The sequence below is a fragment of the Canis lupus genome, chromosome 9 (genome assembly GCF_048164855.1).
Source record: "Canis lupus baileyi chromosome 9, mCanLup2.hap1, whole genome shotgun sequence".
Lineage (NCBI taxonomy): Eukaryota > Metazoa > Chordata > Mammalia > Carnivora > Canidae > Canis > Canis lupus.
In genome coordinates this window covers 44,043,742-44,068,358 of record NC_132846.1, presented here as the reverse complement: position 1 = coordinate 44,068,358, position 24,617 = coordinate 44,043,742, and the positions used below count along the sequence as shown (strand labels likewise).

Sequence of the window (24,617 nt, the reverse complement as noted above, 5' to 3'; positions counted from 1 at the left end):
GTGTTTGTTGGCCATGACAACTGACAATAATTCCTTTGCAAGTGCCACAGGCCTGAGTAAATATGTACATGAGCTTTTTTGAAAGACTGCTCACTCCAACAGCCCATTGTAGGGCTTTAAGAAGCCCAAGTTCAAAAAAAAAAAAAAAAAAGCCCAAGTTCCTTCTGCTATCAGACCAGAGATTATCGTTCCTATATCAAAGGCCTAAGGAAGGTTAACGAAGTTCAGGAGTGGAGGGGCTGAGTCTGGGTCAAGCCACAGGGCTGGGGAGGTCTCCCAGTACAGTACCGTACACCCTAGGAAAATGTCCCAGCAGAAAGAGGAGAATAAAGGTTACTTCCTGTGTCTTGAGTTTTAGCAATGTTGAGGCGAAGAAACACCCAGTATTTTTGATATAATTTGTGGTACCCACTTTCTCTCTTGTCAGTGTCATGGGTCTTCTAGGAGCCAGGGAGTTTCACTGGTAAAGGAGAATAGACACTGTACGTCTGTGTTTTGGGGGGATACCTTGTAGCAGTGGTTTGGGGTATATGGATATGATGGGAAAGTTAGGGTAAAAATAGGAAAAAGGGGAGTAGGGACCACTCAAGTTCCATTGGCTTCCCTGAAAGGTTTGAGAACCTCCTAAAACTTGGGCTTTTTGTCAACCAGCGGCAGGGCACCTTGGGGCTTGCCTTGGAGCCTCATTAATGCTCACAGGCAACACCTTTCCCACACTATTACCCTTTCGGCCCATGACAGACCAAGTCAAGTCCTATAGGATTTAAGACAGCCCAAGCCTGTCTGGGGCATCTGTATTTGTTTGCTTGGCTGGTCCAGTTGAAATACCAGTTGAAGAAGGTGTCTCAGTTTATCTTGGTTCAAGGATGTTGCCTACTTCCCATACCCATATTCAAGGCACCATGGCGAGAACCCAGCTAGACAGTCCTGGGGTTTCATATTCTATATCTACCACTTACATGGTGTGAAACTTTGGCAAACTACCTAATACTCGAGCCTCAGTTAGCCCAACCATAAAATGGGAGAATCATTTTGATTCTATAATGCTGCCAAGAGGGATAAGTGGAATAAAAATATAAAGTGCTCCTGGCACAGGGTGGGCATTTAAAAATATTAATTTCCTTCCTTTCACTCAGAGGAAGTTTGTGCCATTCATTCATTCATTCATTCATTCAACAAATGTTTATTTATTTATTAAAATTTTTTTGTGAGTAGGCTCCACACCCAATGTGAGGTTCCAATTCACAACCCCGAGATCAAGAGTCATACGCCTTACCAACTGTGCCAGATAGCACCCCTGCTCGACAAAGTTTTATTGAGTGCCAACTAAAAGGTAGCAAATGGTGCCCCCTGCACTTAGGCAACCTGGTAGCCTAGATAACCCTGCCTTAATGAAATGTTTAGTTGAGTGGGTAAAAAGCAAAGTGGAATCAGGTGTCAGGGAAATTGTGGCGTCATGTTTTCTCAGCCTTGTTCTCCAATGTCTTGTCACTTGGCCATGGGGCTAGACATGAGCATGATGCTCAGGGGAATTCTGTGAACCAACCTTGAGAACAAGACAGCGGTGACTCACAACAGGTTAGTTTCCGTCAGCAGCAAATGAAGGGCTGAGGACGAGGTCAGGGAGCCCAGCAGATGTCACAACAATCACCACCATCTCCTACTTATGAGGGACTCTTCTCCCCTTGCAAGCTAAGTGCTTTCTGGGCATTACTCAGTGAATTCTCACAGCCTCCCCAGGTGGCAGGAGGGGCGGAGATTATTAGAGATGAGGAAACAGGCACGGCCAAAAGATAAGTGCCTTGCCTGAAGTCACACAGCCGGCAGAGGCGCTTGACCCAGAATTGGGTTGCCCAACTTGGAGTCCATTGGCTCACACTCTGACCATCAGGGCCATGAGGTCAGGAGGCTGTGGGTGGCTGTGGGAGGTGGGGCTTGTGGTGGCAGGGCAGCCTTCCTGCTAGTTCTTCCAGGCCTCAGGCAGGGCTTCTAATTCTACACTGTATTCTGTTCCAGTGGCCCTGAGCGGTGCGTTCAGGGAGATTCCAGTATTGGTCTCTTCCTTGTCCCTTGATATTGTCCTTAGGATGTTAATGCGAGGGGACCCTAGAGGCAACCTAATCCAATCCTTTTGTGTTATTATGAGGAAACTGAGGCTCAGAGTGATGAAATGACTTGCTCATGGTCACAGAGATGGGAAGTAGCTGCACTAGGTCTAGAACTCAGCTCTCAGTCACCGCCAGCCACCCTCCCCACTCGCCACCAGGAAGGTTCCCAACAGTGGCCTGGTTCTGCAATCCCAGTGCTCTCTGTTGTCATCCGCCACTCCTGACATCCCACTTTGGAGTTCCAGGCCTCCGTTCTCCCAGTAAAGTGCCTCTGTGGGATTTCTCATGGAGCCCTGTCTACCTTGAGAAGCTGTCTTGGGTACTAGCTGCAGGATGGATACCTGGAGGGTCCCAGGAGGGGAGCCACAGGCTGCTCCCATACTTGCTCTTGTCCGCAGCACCAGCCCTTCTGAATCACCTTTCTTGCTTGAGTGCTGAGTGCATTTAGCACATGTGGGAATATTTTCCGATGACAGTAACTTCTTCTCTGCCGGAGATAACATCTGTGTTAGTAAACTCTTTTACCTACCAAGCTTGCCACTTTCTTCCACCACCCGGTCACATATCCCGGGGGCCTCCTCGGCTTCAGGAAGGGGCTGGCATCTTGGGCAAAGTGGTCCATGGCCTCTGTCTGCTGACTAGCCTGCCTTCTGGAGCCTCGTGGACCAGTCAGCCAAATTGCATTCTGGGGGCACCTGGGTGGCTCCGTGGTTGAGCATTTGCCTTTGGCTCAGGTTGTGATCCCGGGGTCCTGGGATTGAGCCCCACATCGGGCTCCCCGCAGGGAGCCTGCTTCTCCCTCTGCTTATGTCCCTACCTCTCTCTGTGTGTCTCTCATGAATAAATTTTTAAAAATCGCACTCTGTTTCACCCTCAGTGGTTCCCACACTTGAAGCCTTCTGGTACGAATGTGGGTAGATGGTTGTAGGTGGGAATGATCTACTTTTCTTTAAAAATTTTTTTTTATAAATTTTTTAAAAATTTTTGTTTATTTATGATAGTCACACACACACAGAGAGAGAGAGAGAGAGAGAGGCAGAGACACAGGCAGAGGGAGAAGCAGGCTCCATGCACCGGGAGCCCGACGGGGATTCGATTCCGGGTCTCCAGGATCGGGCCCTGGGCCAAAGGCAGGCGCCAAACCGCTGGGCCACCCAGGGATCCCTGATCTACCTTTTAATGCTTGTGTTTTGATCTCAACTTAGCATTTTTGGTGGTTTTTCGATCTTGTCTCTCTCTCTCTCAGGGTCCTGGGAGCAGGGACGCTTAAACTTTGTAGATCCCTGTGGCCTCATTATTCTACACTCACACGGACCTCACAGACACTGCTGCCGCTGGGAAGGTACCACGGAGGACTGCTGCAAATTGACGTCCCTGCCTCCCCATTTCTCTGCAGTCCAGCAGCCTGATCTCCACCATCCCATAGGAGCTTGCCGGGGAGGCCCTATGGCTCTGGTTCACAGGAAGGCAGGAAGGGAGGGAGGAAAGGTCCAGGAGCAGTGAGGGCAAAAAATCACTGATTCTGTTATGAAACGAGTCCCCTGTGGCCCAGAGGTGACGTTGTCTAGTGACACAGCTCTAGGATTCTACAGGCACTGATGGGAGACCTGCCCATGGAGCTGTGATAGAGCTGACAGGGTGGTGTAAAGGTATTGGCACTGGGGGCATCAGAGAGTGGGTGCGCTCAGCACATCCTGCTCAGTGATGAGAAGTCTGCTTTGGATGCCTTCTTCAGGTACTACCTGCCCCTTTGGGGTTATCTAGGCCTCTCTTCCTGATGCTGCAAGCAGTCTACATCTATCTCATCCATCTGCTAGCTCTGAGAACTGGTATTATTACTGCCATCTTACAGATAGAGAAATTGGGGCGCAGAGCAGGTGTGGCGCATGAGTGAAGTGAGGCTGAGAACGCAGGTCTGATCCCAGCTTGCAGGACATACTGTATCCTGTCCTGCCCACATTCACACCTAAGCCCAAACAGCAGGAAAAAATGGCTTAGGAAGGAAAATAGTGTTAGTCATCTATATGATGGTAAGCATAATATATATTGACTGTAAAAAATTTCAATGGTCACCAAATTTGGGATTCAGATTCCTCAGATGGGGAAGAATGAGTAGGGGTGAGTGGCGTCAGGATTGTCTGGGGGCATCAGTTGTATAATAGTAAGGCTTTCTGGTTTGGGTTTTGTTTTTTTTTGTGTGTGTGTGTGTGTGTTTTGGTTGATGAGTACATGGGTGTTATATTTTTCTTTTATTTCCTTTCTGTATATCTTAAATATTGTACACTAAACGCAAGTCACTCAGACAATCCCCAAAGCGTAAGATTATCGTTGAAAATGAAGGAATTTAAACTAGTATTTCCAAGACTGGGGGCATTAAGGATTGAAAGGATCATTTGAGGAGCCAGAAAGGGGTGTACTTCCAGTGAGAATGGAGGAAAGCGCTCTGGCAGAAAAGCAATCATGGAATTGATTATCATGAAGTAAAATAATTACATCAGGCTTTCTGGGGTCTATATGCACCAAGCACTGGGTTAGACCCTAAAAAATAAACACGTTCCTGTTCTCCTGGAGCTTTTACTCTGATGAGAAACAAAGGTAAACATAGATCAGTAGTCAGCAAAATCTTCGTACAAACTGGGCTGACGACAATAAGGAGGAGTTTAAGTAGAACTAATGTTGCAGGGGAGAAGGCCCCTAGGAGGAGAGGAGCCTCCAGTGGACCAATCTCTTGGTCCCGAAGGGTTCCTCTGTCATCTCTCACTGCACAGATTTGGGGAGCAGCAGAGCAAACTTGGGGAACAAGGTGAGGGTGGAGACAGAGCCGGTATGAGGAGCACCACGGAGGCCTAGAAGCCCCAAACTCGACCAGTCTGGTGCTGGTTCCGCCCTGGGTGTGCCCGGAGCCTGTGCATTATACTCTAATGAGGGGTTGGGCCAATGGTGGTGTATTTCTTTCTTTTTTTCTTCTTCTTCTTCTTTTTTTTTTTTTTTTTTTAATGAGGTGCTGCTTTGCATAGATAAATACTATGATTGTGATGTGGGAACCAAATGGCAGATCATTATGCAAAAAGCATTGGCAGAGGTGAGATTATGAAACCAGTTCTGCTCGAGGCCTGCTGCCTGAGCGTGGGAACTAGGAGGTGTCTGACTGTCTGCACCTCTGCTGGGCCAACTTGATGGAGACCGCCCTCTCCAGCTTGTCTCATGACAGCTGGGCTGGGACAGGAAGTGCTCCTCTTCACCGTGTGCTACAGATTCAGAATCCCAGAAGGGGGAAGCCGGAGGGGAAGGCAGGTGCCCCCCCCCCCCCCCCCCCCCCGTTGTCCCTACTGTTTGGTTGGTGGGACCAAAGCTCTGCCTTCCACTGATTCCTGATTGTGGGAAAACAAGAAGAGCAGGGGCTTTAGGTGTCCCACATTGGGCTCCAAGAAATCCTCTGCCTGGAAGGAGGCAGAGAATAGGGAAAGGAAGGATGACCTTGGTTCCGAGTGTATAGGCTGGCCTCTCAGCTGGGGTAGCCGGGTCTCAGAAGAGGAAGTGAAGACCTACAGGGAGATGCTGTTTGGGCAGCCAGAGACGAATACTCCAGTAGCCTGGAGAGAGGCAGAGAAGACAGACAGAAGACAGCCGAGGAGGGAGACCCAGGGCCCCAGGATGCAGGCAGAGGATGCTCCCGTGATGCCTCATGAAAGGGAGAGCTGCTGGAGTGGTCAACCAGCTAATCAACATAGTGCACACGGTTTGTGCTGTGATGCACCCATCCGTTTGCCTTATGTCAGGCTCAGAAAACCTGCTGAGGGTGAGCATTGTTGACAGCTCCCAAGAGGTCAGATCCAGGAGATACATAAAGCCAAGGTCAGCACTGCCAGAGGAGGAAGACATAGTGGCCTGCATCCCAGGTGTTTGCTGCAGTGAAGGCTGCAGTGAGAGCGCCCCCTACAGAGCACATCAAGGAGAGGCAGCCTGGGGAACAGGGAGCCTGAGGGTTTATCGGGGGAGGCAAAAGCCATCAATTCTTTTACTCAATCAACAACTATTTGTTGAGCAACTCATGTTTTCATGGAAGTGAAATCAGAATAACCTCCTTATGTTACACATCTGGAGAGCAACTAGAGTTTTCCTCTTGGTTTCCCCTGGTTCCTCAGCACACTGTTACAACATCAGCTCTGAAGAGGAAGTGAGACTGGCTAATGGTCTTCATTACATCTAGATCTCCCTTCCTATTTCTACCAGCTGAGCAGCTGGAAAGAGGGCAGCATGGGAATTGGGGGAGGTGGCTCCACCTTTCCCAAGGTCTTGGGACTCAGTGGGACGCCTCTGGATATTCCCTAGACATGTGGGTGATGTGGCAAGGAGTGTTAATGATGCAATTCAATTATGCCAGGCTGTTAATGAGCTAAGTGCTGTATCTTTATTATGCATCAAATACTGGAAGACATTAAGTACTTACAGTGTCCCGGGCCTTCCCAATACAGAAGAGCATGATTCTGTAAGAAGCTCGGAATCCTTACTTGCCCAACTTCTTAATGACCTGATCTTAAATTGATTCGTAAAACGAACCATGACTATTATTCCTAGGGCTCAAGAGAGTGAATTAATGGAGGATTACAGTATTCATGTTTCATGTCATCCCAGGAATGGTCTTTGGACCTTGTTCTACTCTGTTCTCCTTGTCAATTCCCACCACACCACTGATTCCAGTCCTGGGAATGAGTTCTAAGGAAATATTTCAACAGAAGCAAAAAATTGTATGTTCCAAGATGCTCGCTGCTGTTAAAAATGGGAAACAACTTAGCACTTAGTAGATATGAAATGTTAGAAAACCAGTTGAGTAGCTGATAGCAAATCTGTACATGGTACATTATACAACCACTAGAAATGGTAATGATAATGCCTTTGCAGAATGATGGAAAATATTTATTTGGCAGTAAGTGGAAAAAGTAGAATATAAGCAAGTATGTGCATTTTAGCAATCTATAAGGTATGCACTGAAGGCTGTTGGCAAAAGAGATAATTGTATTAGAATGGTGGAATGCTGGTGATTTTATTATTTTACAAAATTAGTGTTAATGTTAGATAATTTTAAAGCACTCTAAAAGAAGAAAAAAAAATACTACTTTAAAATATCATAGTAACTGTTCATGATTAGCCATTTTCCCTGACCCTCAAATTGATTCTCAAAGTGAGGCATGGGGTGACCTTGACATTATATTCAACATGTGGATTGCTGGGCCCTACCTCACCTGGGACCAGAATCCCTGGGAACTTTAATCCAAGAATCAGAAGATCAACCAGGCTGCAAAATGATTCTAATGCACATTCGTGTTTGAGAACCACTGTTCTAGAAGTTCTCAGAATCAAATTGTAAACAAATGACAAGAGGGAGATATTGATTTTCCCTCCTGAGAAGCAGACCGATTCTCTGAGAGCTAATGTGGTCAGGAATCAGTTCATCAATTTTTCAATTTAGCCAACTTACTTTAAACTTGTTTTAACAATAATCTTCCAAAATAGATTCTCTGTGAACATCCTTTTTTTTTCTGTGAACATCTGATTGCATTCTGCCTAAATATGTTAGTAACTACGCATTAAAAATATATTCTTATTCGATTCAATGTATTCTTCATGAATTTATTTCTTGCAAAATATTTTCATTAAATAACAGATTTAAAAGAAAATATATTCATAGGAAGAATGTATTGATATGAAAACTAAATCATTCTAGGTCTCTGAGCTTTTGACAAATGGAATATTCCTTAAATTGCTGTTAAGGGCAGCCCGGTGGCTCAGCAGTTTAGCGCCGCCTACAGCCCAGGGTGTGATCCTGGGGACCCGGGATCGAATCCTACATCAGGCTCCCTGCGTGCAGCCTGCTTCTCCCTCTGCCTGTGTCTCTGCCTCTCTCTCTCTCTCTCTCTCTCTCTCTCGTGAATAAATAAGTGAAATCTTTAAAAAAAAAATTGCCGTTAAGATAAAATATCCATTGAGAATATTCAAGGAGTTTTTGGAAACCCGTGAATTTAGTGAAATCAGAGTTGTCATTCAGCAAATTGATCCTTTGGGGGATTCAACTTTTGTTGAATTGACCTAGAGTCCTCTTGAAAAGCCCAAGGGCCTCTGGGCTATGCTGAAGTCCAGGAGGCTAAGGTTGGGTCAGCAGGCTGAGTAAAAATCTGGGTGCGCGAGGTCTCCTAAGAGGTCCTGATACTCACGCTGAGAGTCCTGAGGGGGTCAATGGTAGCTCTTCCTCTTTCCACATCCAGTGGGGGCAGGAGCCTGCCAGCTGTTTCATCAGAGACAAAGCAGCCCTTACCCCTGTTAGAAATATTAAGACCCATTCTATGGAGTTTCAAAAAGGAAGGTAATGGTTTGCAGTGGAATTGGAGAAGTGGGGACAGATTGCACTCTTAGAGGGAGCCCCTGTATGCCTTATTCCCCTCACTTAAGGTGGGACTTCCCCACTGAAACCTCCTTTCTCCCGCGGGTGATCTTCCTTTGTGACTCTGCCATAGCTTTGTTGCTTACACAAATTCACACATGACCACCATTTTGGGCTTCACCCTGACAGTTTAGCAGCTATTGAAAGAGCCCTCAAAAGGAGACTGTGCTGATGCCAATGGCCACAGAGAGTCTTAGATAATCCCTGACGACGTCAGCTTACATCTGTTGAGTGCTTTCCATATGAGAGTCAGTGACCTGCCAACTTCTGTGCACGGTATCACTTACACCACAGCCCTATGAGGGCTCACTACAGCCCTCAGTACAGGCCTCTGAGGCAGGTATTATTCTTATCCCTGATTTACAGATGGAGAAATGGAGACCTAGAGATGCTAGGTCATTGCTCGAGGCCTCACAGCCACTGTGCGATTGGCCTGAGCTTTGACACCAGGTAGGTCGGCTCCAGAGCTTCTGCCTCCTTTGGTTAGAGAGAAACACTCAGTTTTATTACCTGAAGCCCATCTGCTGCCAGTGTAGTCTTGAGGACAAATATTTAAAGAGAAAATGAGGAAGTGAAGGAAGAGGTATTCTCACAGGTGACCTGCCATGAGCTTGTTGACAGATTTTCAGACTTGGCCAAATGGGCTCTGGGCCTTGGGACCAATAGCAGATGAAAGTTGGTGATTCTCTATCGAATAAAAAAGGAATCCGTCAGCAATACAGGTCCTGAGGAACTCCTCTGAGTGTCATAGCCCAAGGGAGATGCAAATCACCCGACAAGGGCTTACTCTTGCTTTGTTGGGTTGCTTGAGAAAATATAGGATGTCCAGTTAAATTTTGATTTCAGATAAACAACAAATTTTTATTTTCATTTTACTTATTCATTTTCTTATTTATTTATTTATTTATTTATTTATTTATTTATTTATTTTTTACTTATTCATTTTTAAAGACTTTATGTATTTATTTGAGAGAGAGGCAGCATGAGCTAGCAGGGAGGACAAGAGGGAGGGGCAGAGGAAGACAGATAAGTAGACTCCCTGCTGAGTAGGGAACCTGATGCAGGGCTCCATCTCAGGACCCCAAGATCACGACCTGAGCCGAAGGCAGATGTCCAACCTACTAAGCCACCCAGGTACCCCAACAAATAAATTTTGAGTATAAGTGTTTTCCAAATATTACAGGGGATATACTTATAATAATGAATTTTATTACTTACTTAAAATTCAAATTTCACTGGGAGTCTTATATTTCTATTTGCTAAATCTAGCAACCCAGTTTCTTGGGGGAGTCAGCTCACAACCCAGGCAGTGTGTTAATAAAGACAGAGTGAGAAGTACAGATAATGGGGCCTTTGGAGAAGGGAGAGTTCTGGATATAAATCCAAGGAGGTTACACAATCTTCTGGGTTAACAGACTCACTGGAAGGCACTTTGTGATGGGATGGCTTCCTGGCAGAGCTGGTTTCTAAGGATAGAAGGGAAGGATCCAGAAGGGTAGAGAGGGGGGAAGCCTTTGAAGCAATGCGAGGACAGTAAGCAGACAAGGAAATGTCTAGAGAATCTTCATGCAGGGGAAGACCAGAGGTGAAAGATGGGTCTGTGGAGGGTCTTAAGTGTCCTGTAAAGGGATTTTGGACACTGTCTTTTGGACAAGGATGGGTGACCAATCAAAGTGGTATTTTAGGAAGGTTAATCTAGTGATGGCACAGAAGATTGGTGGGAATAGGGCAAGAGACTGGGAGTTGAGCGAGAGGTGATGAGGGTCCGTGGGAAAGAGTGACCAGAAGGACATTCCAAAGCAATGGCCTTGTCTTTCAGGTACAATATCCAGATGCCCATCAGGAACACAGGCGGCCCAATGTGGCTGTCTCCTGTCAAGTGGGAGATCTGGGCCCTGCTGGGTATAGAGGAGAAGGCAGCCATGGGTGCAGAATCTCAGAGGGAAAGTATTCATGTCCGAGGCACCCTCAGAAGTCTCTCACTACAGAAGATGGAGGAAGGGAGAGTGAGTGTTATAACTTGTTCCATTCTACCCACCCTCTCTGCAACACACATGCGCACACACACCACTGTTGCTTATTCGGTTTGTATAGGTTTCCAACAGAAAATGAACTCCTGTTTTAATCTCAGATAATATTTAGTAGGGATGCAATTTCAGCCTTGCATTCTATTGTTTGCTTTCCTGGAAGCCAGTCTTTTAAAGATCCATTCCACTCCCAAAGCTGTCACCAGCTTGGCATGTGACCCTTTTTCTGTGGGTCCTCCTGCAGCTAAGACAACCCTATTTCTTGTAAACGGTTTTGAGATCCTCTAAATATCCTGAAAAATATTTCAGCAGCACATAAGATCATTGCTACATGGCCAACTCATCCCTTGCCTTGGCCCTGGCACCCAGCCAATCCTGAAAAGCCCACTCAGCTGTTCTAGGTTTTCCCAGAAGAGCTACCTGGGCAAGAAAGGAGAGGCCCAGACATGTTGGAAATGGCAACTGTTCCAGCCCTTTCCTGGGACTGGGTGGGACAGAACAGACCCACAGGGGCAGGGCATGAGGGAGGAGGCTCCTCCAGCAGGCAAGGCCCTGGGTACCCTGGCTCTATCTGATCTTCTCCCTACCCTGGGGTGATTGAGGGCTGGGCTTACGGCAAGGGTGACTTTCCAGAATGGCCTGGAGCAAAGGTGTGGCCCCTGTGAGTGAGGAGGGAGAACATTAACCTCCCCAGCATGTGAAAGCAAGGTGTTCAAATCCTAACTCACCATTTCCTGCCTCCTGCCTGCATGTCTTAGGCCAGGTGACTGCTATCTCTTCCTCCCATTGGGTAGAGTGTACGTCTCAGTATCTTCCCTGCAGAACTGACCAAGGCCAAGGTGCACTTGCCAGGACAGCTTGACCTTGGCATCAAGGTGATCCAAACTTCAGTGGTAAGAATGGGGGGTGGGAGGCAATGTGCAAACTGCCCATTAATCCTCATCGTGCCAGCCACTTGCCCATGGGAAAGACTCAAAGGCTCACCTTACCCTCCCACCCCATTGCCCAGGAGCTAAACTGTGCTGCCCAGGGGTTGCACCCCAACCTCTCAGACCTGCAGCCTCTCCCTGTTCTTTTGGCAGCCCTGGCCTATGCATGGACTCTGTACCCCTTCCCTGATTGTCCTTCCTTCATCAACTTCTCTGCCTGGAGAAGTCCTTATGGGACAACTTGCTCCAAAGTCCTCTCTCCGGTGAAGCCTGCCAGTTTCCTCCTTTGACACCTTCTTCTTAGGGCCCTCTGCTATCTGGAGAGAGCACTTATAAACCCAATACTCTGGAAGCTCTGTGTCCCCAGTTTCCAGCCTTGTGCAAATCTCCACAATTGCTCCCTGCCATTTCCCTGACCCAGTCTGGGTCCACTGAATGTTTGGGGTCTAGCCTGGCTGGACTTTGAGGGTCTCTGGGAGACAGTGCCTACAACTGGGGCTTTGAGCTCTCTTTCCATTCCCAGTGGCCTCCCTGGAGGTGGGGTGCTGACAGAGCAGGAAGTGCCCGGGTCAGTGCCCATGCACACCACCTGTGGCTTGTCTCAGCCTCACGCCTGCCTTCTCTGGCTCATCTCTGAGGCACTGGGTTCCTCCTTTATCCCCCAGACTCCTCCACTGACCGCTCCCTGGCCTTTCTTGCTGAGTCAGCCCTCTGCTAATTGCCACCAGCTGGCCAGGCTGCCTTCCCAAGATGCTGCGGGCTGCCGGCTTGTGGAGGCTGACTCTGGGTGACTTGTGTGCTGGGGAGTTGACATTGTCTCCCCCAGTGAATGTTGGGGGAGATATCCCAGCCAGGCCTGGGGGTCAGGTGAGTTGGGGAGAAAGGCCCAGGAGAATGTAGGGAGATGGGGGAATGGGCCTGGGGGAGACTCAAGGGCCTCCCCTTCTACTGTCCATAGCCTTTCTTTACAGCAGTGGTTCTCAACGAGGCAGCGTGATTCCCTCTCCCCACCCTCACCTGCTTGGGGCATCTGGCAATGTCTGGAGGTGTTTCTGATTGTCACAACTGGCAGAGGGAGGGGAGAACTACTGGCATCCCACGTACAGAGACTGGAGATGCTGCTCAACATCCAGCAAAGCACAGGACAGTCCCCATGACAAAGTATTATTTGGTCCACAGTGTCAACAGTGCCAAAGTTGAAAAACCCTACTTTAGAGAAAAGAGGCTGGGGCTGGCTGGCATAGGGGCCTCACATTCGAGAGGTGGGATCAAGTAGGTTTTCATTTGTCTGGGGGATGACTTGTCCTTAGGGCACACATACAGTCTTCTCTCCCCCTTTTGCCCCCCCCCCCCCATGGAGCCATCAGCACTCTCCCTGCACTCACTCTGCTCCTTACTGCAGACCCCCCCCACCCCCATCCCTGTCTCCCAACAACTCCTGCTGGGGGCAATTTCTGCAGCCAGCAGGTATTAGATGCTGAGAAAACCTCTTACTTTCCTTTATTTTGCTCCATTATCAGCCCATAGTTTCAGAAGGACAAGGAAGCAAGGGCTTGCTTACTATTTTTCCAAAAACACTGTAGGCAAAGGAACATTTCTTTTCTTTCATCTCCTATATGATAATATTATTCACCACCATGCATTGATTGCTTATTTTGTACCTGGAACTTTCACACACGTGTTATGATATCATTGTCACAACAATGCTATGAAACAGCTATTATCACTCCTTGAAAAAAACCCAGCTGAGGCCCAGACTAGTTATGTAACTTGCCCAAGTCATGTAGGTAAAAGGGGTGGTGCTGAGATTGGGAGCAAGTCTTTGGTTCCCAAATCAGTAATTGGAACGCCCCCAAGGATTTCTCCCATAGGAAATCAGCATCACAGAGGAACTTTCTACATGAAAAGGACCACAGGGGCTCTCATTTCTGCCAGAACCATATGGGTACGAGGAAGGGTGACCAGGAGAGAGGCTTCGGGCTGCTAGGAAAGAGGAGGCTACCAGAGGACAGGACTGATTTCCGGGAGGGGTGACTAATGCTGCCGTGAGTCAGCCTGGGCCCCGGAAGGGTCCTCTTCCTCCTCCAGGGCCCCTGCTCCCTGGCCCTGGGGTTGGTCAGGTGTCTGGAAGGAAGGACCGGGCGCCCCCCCTTTCCCTAGGAGAAGTGGTCTCTCCAGGCCTCCATCCGGGGAGCTCTCGCTGGGCTGCTGAGTGCTGCCAGGGCTTGGAGGCTGCAGGAGGCAGGCGGTAAACAGGAAATGGTTAAGTCAGAGCAGGTGGAGCATGCCGGGTGCTGGAGCAGGGCAGGAAATAGCTAAGCGGCTGAATGGACTCAAAAGAATGCTCTGCCCTCCTCCCCGAGGCTTTGGCCAAGGGCTGTCCACCCACCCCTCCTTGCCCTGCACTAGCAGACACGGGCCCAGCAGCCGCCTGACCCCCCACTGCCCTCCTCAGTTCTGCTGGGCCTGGGAGGTGCTGGGGGGAGAGGGCCCAGGGAACTGGGAAGCCCAGCCAGGACGGGCAGGGCAAGAAGGAAGGGCTTCCTTCTCTCTGGGGCTGGGAGCTGGGCCTATCTCCAGTGGCCCAGGAGTGAGAGGGTGGTGCTGGGGGCTTGGGCAGCCTCCCAGGGTCCTAGAGGTTGTTTTCGTCCCCCTGGTTCTTTGTTTCCTAGAGGGAAGGCCCTTTCTACTGACTGGGGCTCCTACCCTGGGCTGAGCCCGCAGCCAGAACAGTGGCCTGGGATGTAGACAGAAAAGGCTGGATGCCCCAGGGGGCTCTCCTGCTCTCTGCTTTCCTCCACAGCAGCAGGTGTCCCAGAAGAGGGGTGGCACTATCCTGGAAGGTGAGATGAGGAACCTGAGGTTAGGGAAGTTGAGTAGCTCACACAGGGAAAGGGATCTGGGGTTCGAACCCCTCTTCTGCCTCTCTGTCCTTCCCCTGCTGTCCCTCTGCACCTCTGTGCCTCTCCTGTTCAGAGAATTTTCTTTGCTCTACCCCCGAGTAAAATCAGTGGTGCTCTGGGTACTTCTTTGACTCCTTTCTCAGGGGACTTACCCTTGTGGGCAAGCAAGGCTCTACTTCCCAGGCTCCTCTTGCAGGTGAGTTGTTTCTCTGCAGAGCAAATGGTCCCGTTGCTCTGGTCTTGAAGGGTGACTGATACGTTACTATCTGAGAGCTCTGGGCATCCAGGTATGAATACTCAGCAGGCAGGATTCCCTGGGTGCCTGAGAGCCACACAGGGACACTGAGATAGGCGTAGCCTATTCCTGGTGCCGGTTGTTGCTTGTTCTGCAGCACATGGCTCCTGGGTGCAGCTGTCTTGCCTTGGTAGGAGGAGAAGCTGTGCTTACATATTTTTCTGGTAGCAGTGGGCACCAAGGGTATCTCAGCCCCCCAAATAATGATAACCACCCAAGTTTATGGGGGTATTTTGTCCTATTTATTTATAGGAAGTATATATTTAAGTATGTACATGAATATATTTATACATATATTGATTCATGTAATCCCTACAGCAACCCAAAGAGGAGGTACTTTGATTATTCCCATTTTACAGGTGAGGCATAGAGAAGGGAAGTAACTTAACCCTGGTAGTAGGGCAGTGGTGGATTCAGGTACACTGAAATCAGCCCTGGGCAGCTGGCTCTGGCCCGCACTTTGGCCACTAGGCTGTATTGCTTGTGTGGGAGCCTTTGGAGGAGGCCACATTTATTCTCCTTGAGGTCTCTCATAAGATCCCTATTCTTTAGGAAAAATTCCTTGTCTTTCCAGAGTCAGAATTTCCCGAGCATCCTTCAATATATGTGAGGCTCTCGAGGTCTCTGATTAAGAATGCCAGAACAGAGAAGGAGAAAATAGGTGGAAAGCTCCTCAGTTCTCCCAGCTGGGCCATGAGCATGGCATCTTCCAGCTGCCACTGTTATGGGGCCCTGGGGAAATTCCACTATCAGTTCTGTTCCTTCAAGAGCTGTGTGTTGACACCAACTTTTTGTTAGTCCCTGGGCTGGGTACTGGGAGGAGCCAACTAAAGCAGACATATCGTGTGCCCTGGGGTGTTGGCAGTAGCAGAAGAGTGTTTTCATGTGTCTTTTGATTAAATGTGGTAGATACTCAGATAGAGGGAAGTGTGCAGGTAGGGAGCTCAGAAGCAGAGGACTAGTACTCAGGCAGCCTGGGAAGTCAGAGAAGGTATGCTGTAGGTGAACAGGCTGGACTGAGCCTTGAAGGAGGAAGAAAAGGGGTGGGCGTTGGGAGGCAGAGGTGACAATGCAGGCAAAGGCTTAGAGGCCTGCTAATGTTGGTGAAAGCAGAAACAGAAATACCTCAGCTTTGCTAGAGGCAGCAGGACAGGAGAGGACCTGGCGGGGTTGGCATCACAGGGCCAGTGAAGCCATATCAGAGCCCTAGAGCTTTGTCAGCCTCTGCCTCCTGGCTTGAAAGACCCCTGCAAAGAGAAAGGACTTGGAGGATGACAGCATAAGAGGTGGACTCACACTCTCTGGTTTTAAAAGTTCCTATGAAGCTGCAGTAATTGAGACAGTAGAACTGATGGAAGGATGGACATTTATAATAGTGGTCGTGGTAGAAAGTGGTGAGGGATATCCCTCACACAGTCAGCTGCATTTTGAAAAGTGCAAAGGGAATTCAATGGGGAAAGGACAATCTTCTTAAAAATGGTGCTGGAAAATTTAGACATCCATAATGAAAAAAAAAAAGCCATAGCTTCTAATGAAAAAAAATATCAGAGAAAACAAAAGAGGAGGTATGAAAGAAAACATAAAAGAGGGTATGAAAGAAAAAAACTAAAAGTAGGAAAGAAGAAAATGCGAGAGAAAATCTCTGTGACTTGGGTTAGGCAAAGTTTCTTGGTTATGACACTAGAAGCACAATCCATGAAAGAAAAATGGACAAAGGGGACTGACCAAAATTAAAAACTTTGGGTTTTCAGAAGACACTTAGGAAAATGAAAAGAAAAACAACCACAGACTGGGAAAAAGTGTTTGCAAAATCTGTATCTGACAGAGAGGACTTATATTCAGAATATATTGAAAAATTCCCCAGACTCAATAATAAGAAAATGAACAATTCAGTTGTTTTTTAATTTTTAAAAAAGATCTTATTTATTTATTTGACAGAGCACAAGCAGGAGGAGGGGCAGGGAGAGGGAGAAACAGACTCCCTTGAAGAGCAGTGAGCTGATGTAGAGCTTGCTCGCAGGACCCTAGGATCATGACCCTCGCCAAAGGCAGATACTTTTTTTTTTTTATTTTTTTTTATTTTTTTTTATTTTTTTTTTTTTTTCAAAGGCAGATACTTAACCAACTGAGCCACTCAGGTGCCCCAACAATTCAGTTTTTAAAATGGGCCAAATATTTGAACACACACTTCACCACAGAAGAGATGGGGATGGCAAGTAAACACATGAAAAGATGTTTAACGTCATCAATCACTAAAATAAAATGATAATAAGCATCCACTATATACCTTTAAGGATAGCTCAGATTAAAAAAAAAAAAAAATCACAACCCAGCAGCTGACAATACCAAGCACTGGGAAGGTTGTGGAGTGATCCAAACTCTCGTTGGTTGCTGGTGGGAATGCAAAATGGCCCAGTCCCTGTTGGAAGGCAATCTGGCAGTTCAGCGTGCAGTTTGGCCTACACTTACCCTAGCACCCAGCAATCCCACTGTTAGGTATCTACCAAGAGAGATGAAAACTGATGTCCACAAAAACTTGTATGCAAATATTTATAATGGCATTTTTCAAAATGGCCAGAAACAGGGGACAACCAGGACGACAGAAACATTCTTCCACTGCCGAGTAGATAGACACACTGTCATGCCATCCCCTGAGTGGGACACCGCTCAGAGAGGAAATCAAACTGCTGATCCAGGTAACAACATGGGCCAATCTCAAGTGCACCAGGCTAAGTGAAAGGAGCCAGACCCTGGTGACTTTGTACCACAGGATTCCATGAGCAGATACGTCTCGGAGACATCATGGGTTCAGTTTCAGACCCCTGCAATGACGTGAAAATCACAATAAAGGGAGTCAAATGAATGTTTTGGTTTCCCAGTGCATAGGAAGTTATATTTACACTATACTGTGGGCTATTAAGTGTGCAATAGCATTATGTCTACAAAAACAACATATACCTTAATTAAAAATGCTCGCCATCGTCTGAGTTTTCCATGAGTCGTAATCACTGATCAAACATCACCATACCAAATACGACAATAATGAAAAAGCTTGAGATATTGTGAGAATTACCAAAATGTGACCCAGACCACTGTTGGCAAAGTGGTGCTGATAGACTTCCCCCATGCACGGTTGCCACAAACCTTCAATTTGTAAAAAACAAAAAAACAAAAACCACACAATATCTGAGAAGTACAATAAAGGGAAGAGCCTGTATATGACAATCTGGAAAAGGCAAAATTACAGGAACAAAAAACCTAGTAGTTTTCAGGGCTAGGGCTAGGGCTGGGGACAGGGGTGGGCCGGGAACCCAGGAGAATCTAGGGAGTGATAGAACTGTTCTGTATCTTAATTGTGATGGTTACATGACTACACGCTTTGTCAAAATGCATAGAAGTGTATTTTAAAATGGATGAATTTTACCATATGTAAGTTATATCTTGATAAACCTGACTTTATTTCTTTTTTAAAAAGATTTTATTTATTTATTCATGAGAGACTCACAGAGAGGCAGAGCCATAGGTAGAGGGAGAAGCAGGCTCTCTGCGGGGAGCCTGATGTGGGACTCGATCCCAGAACCCCAGGATCACGCCCTGAGTGGAAGGCAGACACTCAACCCCTGAGCCACCCAGGTGTCCTGATAAACCTGACTTTAAACAAACACAGTGCACCAGGTTATAGAGCCTCATTTTATAACTAGGCTTTAGGCCTGGGAGTTGGGGAGATTCACATTTGGTCTAGTTCTTACGGCCATCCTGCCCCCTTGGAGCCCCTCTTCCCCCCGCTCGAGAAGCCTTGCTCTTTGTGATTTCAGAGGGCCAGAAGGGGAACCATCAGTGAACCCCTCCTCTGGGGGTATTGTCCCTGTTTTTATTAAATGCAAGTGCTCCTCGGAGGCGAATAACTTAAGTTTGAGGGAGGCCGTGGCAGAATGAGAGAAGGGAATGGAAGGATGGGAAGGGAAATGGTTTCCATGAGGCTGGAGAGAGTAGGGGTGGAGGAGTGGGAGGTAGGGAGGTAGGCCTTCAGTTTGGTTGGTGGCACTGCACTGTACCCATGCACTGTGAGTGTTTGTGGGGAGTATGGATTAGGGGCTCCATGGAAGGAAGACTGCCTCATTGCTTTGGCTTATAGTGCAAAATCCTCTTTCCCTACCTGGCCACCATAGCCTCTATCTGGGCTTCCTTCCCCAGCACCTTCCTCCTAATTATCCAATTCCAATTACGGGTTGCCCAGACAGGTTGGGGGATTATTTATTTATGGCATCTAAACACAAAAGACCTCAGCATCCTCTTGCTCACCCACATATTTCCACTCCTCTGGGTCCTTCAGGGTTCAGATCACCTTAGGCATTTCTATCCTGTTGGAAATTTCCTTGCCAGAGAGGAGTAGAAGTTCTGAGAAGGCATCAGGGCCCCAGGCTTCAGTGGTCTTGTGATGCAGATGATGGGGTGGAAGGATTGGTTGGGGCATCTGCTTGGCTTGTTTTTGTTTCGACAGCATTTTCTTCATAGGTGCATTCACTGTCCCACCACAGGGCCTTTGCACACACTCTTCCCTCTCTCTGGGGCTTCTCACTTTCTGAAGTTTAATTTAACCACCATTTACTATGCCTTACTGTATGCCTGGTATGGAGGATGCAGAAGGAAATAAGACTAGTCTTTTTATGGTAAGAAAGACTTTGGCCTAGGGAGATGGTGGTAACAACAGCAGCCGCAACAAACGCAGGGCCATTTAAGGAGGCATTTATGCAGACAATGACATTCAAAATTCAACAGTCCTAAATGCATGTCATTTCTATTAGTCCCTTTTTCTAAGTGAGGATGCTGAGTGAGGCTCAGAGAAGTTAAATCTCTGGCTGAGCTGGCACATGGCAGGGTTGAAACTTGAGTCTGTGCCTCTGGATCTCCAAAGCCACGTATATGACCATAGTATCATCCCACCCTCTCTCCCACATGGAGGAAAGCCACTGTCCAATTCCAGCTCCAACCTGCCAGGTCTTCAAGTTGATCTGCCATAGAAGGAATGAAAAGCCAAGAGCACCCTGGTCTATCCCAAGGGATGCGGGCTGTACCTGGAGATACCAGCCCAAGACTTGGTGAAGGGGGCTGTGCAGGGATGCACACGCACTGGCCAGCTGGCCCTCACCTTTCCTGCAGAACCCTTCTCACTCACTGTATTCACAGGGGACATTTTCCAAGGTGTGAAATACAGGACTACCTGCTCCAGGGACCGGAGCCTTGGGAAGGTACTCCAAGGATGAGCCTCCCTGGCTCGAGGCTCTTGGGCTCCATATTTTGGACAGAGGGAAGGCATATCCTTGATGTTGAGTCCACAGCAGACCCATAAGTCAAAGTCCTGGTTGGGCTCTGCTGTCTAGTAAACCGAAGACGATCATTCATGAATAATGTGGGAGTGATATATTGTGTAATAGGGCTGGTTGATGGGCTGAGGGGTGACTCATTTCTGGAGAGCTTGAATCAGACCACTGTTATTTCCTTTGGCTTCCAGTGGACCTAACCCAGACTCCTCTAAACACCTACCTGCCTCAGTCACTGAATCAGAGATGTGGGCCCTGGTAGGCTGTGGAGAGCTGTGACCTTAAGGCGGGCCGAAACCAGTTAGAGAGAGATGCTTCGAAGAGGTGATGTGACAGGCTTTACAGAAGGGCTGATGGGACAAAGTGGGAAGTAGGGGCTCTGTCCAGGTGCAGGTGATATCGAGACCACAGAGAGAGGGGAGTGCGGTGTTTCGGTTGAAGCCAAGAATGCTCAGAGGGAAAAGAGACAAAATCTGATCCCTGAGAAAGATTAGACTTTCTTTTTTCTCCCTCTCTACCCTCCTCTCAAGAGCTGGAGGGAGAAGAAGCCTAGGAGAAATCTCCTGATTCTTTGGAAAGAATTTGGAAAGGCTGTGGCTTGCTGCCTGCATGGTGGTCCTCTTGAAAATGTTCCTGAGAGAGACCTGACCAGGTGGAGCTCGTGAACTGAATGCCTGTGTGGGGCTGGGGCTCCACCGGCCCTAGGCATCTGGATATGCCCAGAGGAGCAAAGCAGGGAGACCCTCCTTCTGGGGTAGCTCCCTGAAGGCGAGGGGGAGGCTTCCCTTCACAGTGCCCTCTTCCATTCAACCCTCCCTCCCCGCTCTCGCTCTGGCCAGCCAGCAGTGGGTCCTGAACTTTGGGCAGAGTAAGCAAAAACTCATCAAGGAGAAGAGGCCCAATAGAGGGTGTGGAGGAAGATACTGGGAGGGTGACTCTGGCACAGTCATCAAGGGCTGAAGATGCCCATGGAGCCTAGAGGGGGGCAGGGTGAGAGGGACATTTGACAAACTGTGCAGGTGCAGGTGGGAGCTTCCAGGCCCCACAAAGTCAGTGCTCTCGTCATGGTTAGGAATGGTGCCTGGCCTTCAGCGAGCCCAAGATACATGGCCATTAGCCCAATTATCTACATTGTATAGAAAACACTGTACAGGGATTGACTCCTCCCGAGACATCTATAGTCATTAACTGAATCGCACCATTTTAGCCCTCAAACAGCCTTCGGGGAACATATCTACTGCCCGAAGCCTGTTGTTTTCACGTGAATTGTGCGAATGACAAGGTACTTAACTCCCAAGTCTTCATTTTGTTATCCATCTCCTCCGTGACCTCACAAGCCCCATGCCCAGGACAATTTGCTCCACACACAGCCCAGACTCCTCCTAGATGACATGGGCTGCAGAAATGGGGGTTTGCTCGCAGGGCTAGGCCTGGGGCTGATAGTTTGTCCCCCTCTCCAAGAGGAAGCTGAAACACTGACAGGGTAGGCTTCCTTGCTTTGGGGCTGCCCAGGCAACACCATATGTAAGTACTGCAAGGATCTCAGAGACCCTGGTCCAATCCCTTCCTTCCTGGAAGCTTCTTCTATAAGATTCAGCTTATTTGAATAAGCTGTGGCTGTTCCCACGCCTGCCCACCCCTGCATACCTTGCCAGGCTCTATGTACTTTGCCCCAGACTTTACCTGTCTCCTTCACCTCTTTCCTGAAGAGAGACGGTTCCTCTCATGTGTTGCACTGATGGGGCTCAGCAAATCCAAGGGGGCTGGAGCAATGGGTACTTTTTGAGCAAGGCCTCTGGGAGAAAAGCCTATCTGACTCAGTGCTTCCGGGGAGTGGGGTAAACAAAGGCACAGTCTGAGCATGGGTTGCCATAGGAAGAAGCTAGTGGGTGAAGGTTAACAGGAAGCTGTGGGCTAGAACACAGCATTCTACTCGCTTTTCCTACCTTGTTCCCTGCCTTACTCGGCCCCGCATGGCATGTGTCCTCTGAAACTCAGCCACAAACTCCCAGGTTCTTTGGCGTGGTGTTCACAACCTTGCCCACTGCCCTCTCAGGCCCCCCTGACACCTCCCTGCACATTCTCACCTGCTGGCCACACTCATCCACCTGACAGCAGTGAGCTGTGGGCTTGGGTGCTTCTGTACCTTTGCACCTGCTGTTCCCTCGGCCTAAAACATGCTTATTTCTCTGATAATTTTCTCATCTTTCAAACCCAAATCAACTCTCCCGGCCTAGAGTCTTCCCTGGTCCCCCACAGAGAGGGTAAGGCCATCTCAGGGAGAGTTGCCAGCCTCATTGAGGGATGGTTGACCTCCCTGCACTGTAATTAATCGTTGGCCCTCCTGTCTAATTCCTCTGCCAGAGTGACCCCCTCAGGAGCTCCTGCTGCATCCCGCAGTAGTAGGCACTCAAGTAGGTCACGTGAGCTGATAAATGAACAAATGAGCTAGTGGCAGCTTGAGAAAGGGAAACACAGGGTGTCCTCTCCAGAGTCGGCTTTGGGCGCTGCTTCGGACACTGCTTCTCCTCCTCCTGCCCTTAAAAGAAGTTCCTCAAGAAATTATGCCACCTGCCCGGCTCCTCCAGGGGTTTCTTCCTCGCTGCTAGCTTGTGGCTGTTCTGGGCAGTCCAGTGCAGGGTTTGCACATTTGCTGGGGACTTCTTGCCTGAGAAAGCCTGGGAATCTGGTGTGGGTTAAATCAGAGGCAGGACTTTACTGTCTGCAGTGAGATTAGAGAGTACATACACCCAGGGGCTGCAGCAAGAACAGACAGGAAGGTGAGATTCCCAGGTTTAGGGAGGATTCCTTTTCGGGGTGGGGAAACCATAAGGACGATTGATAGAGTTGAGGTTGGGCCTGGAGACCGTGGCTGGGGTGGGGAGGGAGGGAGGGAGTGAATGTATGGGTCTGGCAGTGGGAAGGGAAGGTGTGGGCAGGGTTTCCCTGAGAAGGAGGAAGGGAATGGGAATACAAGTGGCTCAGTGGCCCAGCCGGGTAGCAGCTGAATCTTCAGTGTCTGCAGAGATCTGCAGGGAAAGCTGGAGAAAGAAAACGAATCAAGGATGCCCAGGGGCCGGGACCTGGGTGGAGGGCAGAGTAGCTTGGAAGTGCTAACCGGTGAGGTTGCTGGGCGCGCAGGCAGAGAAGCAGGAAATTGGCTTTAGGACAGGGCCCGCGCTGGGAATGTTCTGGACATTCCCTCTCTTCCTCACCACGCAGCCAGGCTAGTTCCCTCAGGGACCCTGGCCCCACACAGCTGAGCGTGTTTCCCCACTGGCCCCCACTCCGGCCCTCGCAGTTTAGATACTAATAGCCCACGGCACCCCAGGAGGAGGCGAACGGGGATCCGTTTGCTTTTTCAGAGTTTGACCTCGGGGTAAAACTCTTCCCCCCAAATGTGCGGGTTTAAGTGAAAGCAGCGATAAATCAGCCCCTTTGAAATGCAGAAGCAGCTTGGGGAAGCCCCCTTTGATATGCAGCTTGGAAACGGGGCACTTAAAACCTGGGTTAATTCTCCGGCTTTATTGGAGGCCCAGAAAGGGAAGAGGAGGAAACCCAGGGCCACTCATTAAGTCTGGGGCACTTGAAAGGCCTGGGGCAGGGGCCGAGCGGGCGCAAAGAGATCACGGAGAGGCACAGCGGCCCTGGGAAAAGCGTCCCTGTCCCCGACAAACTCTAATCCTGGTTCCCACCCAGACAGATGAGACGTGGGGGGGTGGGAGGGCGGGGGGGGGCGGTGCAGCGGAGGGGCGGGCAGGCCCGGGAGAGGCTCCCGGGGATGGGGAGGCGGTTGCCCTGGAAACGGAGTGGGGGCACCGCAGAGGAGAAAGCCAAGGGCCAACCTGGCAATTTCCTGAAAGAAGCTGAGAACTCAAGAGAGTGAGTGTCACTCCCTGGGCAGCTCCTGCTCTGAGGCCCGCGCGCCGCAGCCCCTGCTTGGGAGCCAGGCTGGGGACCTGCCTGCGGCGCCTCCTGGCCCTGCTCTGGGCCCTTCCTTAGAAACATCTGCTCCTCCTGGCACTGCGTGAGGCAGGGCGCAGGGCGGGCTGAGGGCACCCTTCAGGCTCCGGTGGGGCTCTGGGGACACTCGGCTTCCACCATCTGACTCCAGAAGGGAGGAGAAGCCGAGTCCGGAGACACAAGGCACCAGGCGGGTGCCTCTGTGTCCCGGATTTCGGGCTGGTTCCCACTGCTATCCCCGCCGGTGACAAGTCCATGTCTTGGATGGGTCAGGTGGCAGGTTCCACCAGCAGCCGGGTAACTCTAGTGGGATTCCCTGGAGCTTCTGAAGCGTAGCACCCATGGCTGATGGCCGGTCCTGCCTCTTCCAAAGGGCCCCTGGCACCGCCGAGGGCTGTGGGTGGAATGAGCGGGAAACAGTTTGGTTGCTGCCTTTCCACCCCTACTCTGTCTGGCCTGGTTTTGTTGCGTGTTGTTCCTGTGCAGGGAGGTAGGTGGGTGGTGGAGGATGGGAGCGGAGAAAGCAGAAACCGTTTTAGAGCTTGGTTCTCCCATTTCAGACGGGCCAGGCTGGACAACAGCTGACAGGCTCTTGTCACCCCCCTTCCCCCCTCTGACCTGGGGGTGCTGAA

The 24,617-nt window shown here is 49.3% G+C and overlaps 2 long non-coding RNA genes across 2 annotated transcripts in view; both read right to left on the bottom strand.

Annotated features, from left to right (window-relative positions):
- Positions 1-14,823, bottom strand: part of LOC140640147 (uncharacterized) — a 28,760-nt gene extending 13,937 nt beyond the window's left edge. Inside the window, exons 1-2 of the long non-coding RNA XR_012036816.1 lie at positions 14,559-14,823; positions 2,450-2,595 (exon numbers count right to left, since the gene is read on the bottom strand). This is a non-coding gene — a long non-coding RNA (uncharacterized lncRNA). The remainder of the gene's footprint in view (positions 1-2,449; positions 2,596-14,558) is intronic.
- Positions 14,824-17,237: 2,414 nt separating this feature from the next.
- On the bottom strand, positions 17,238-22,836 carry LOC140640143 (uncharacterized). The gene is made up of 2 exons (XR_012036812.1): positions 21,706-22,836; positions 17,238-17,523 (listed from the first exon to the last, which is right to left on the bottom strand). It is a non-coding gene; the product is annotated as an uncharacterized lncRNA (long non-coding RNA).
- Positions 22,837-24,617: the final 1,781 nt, after the last annotated feature.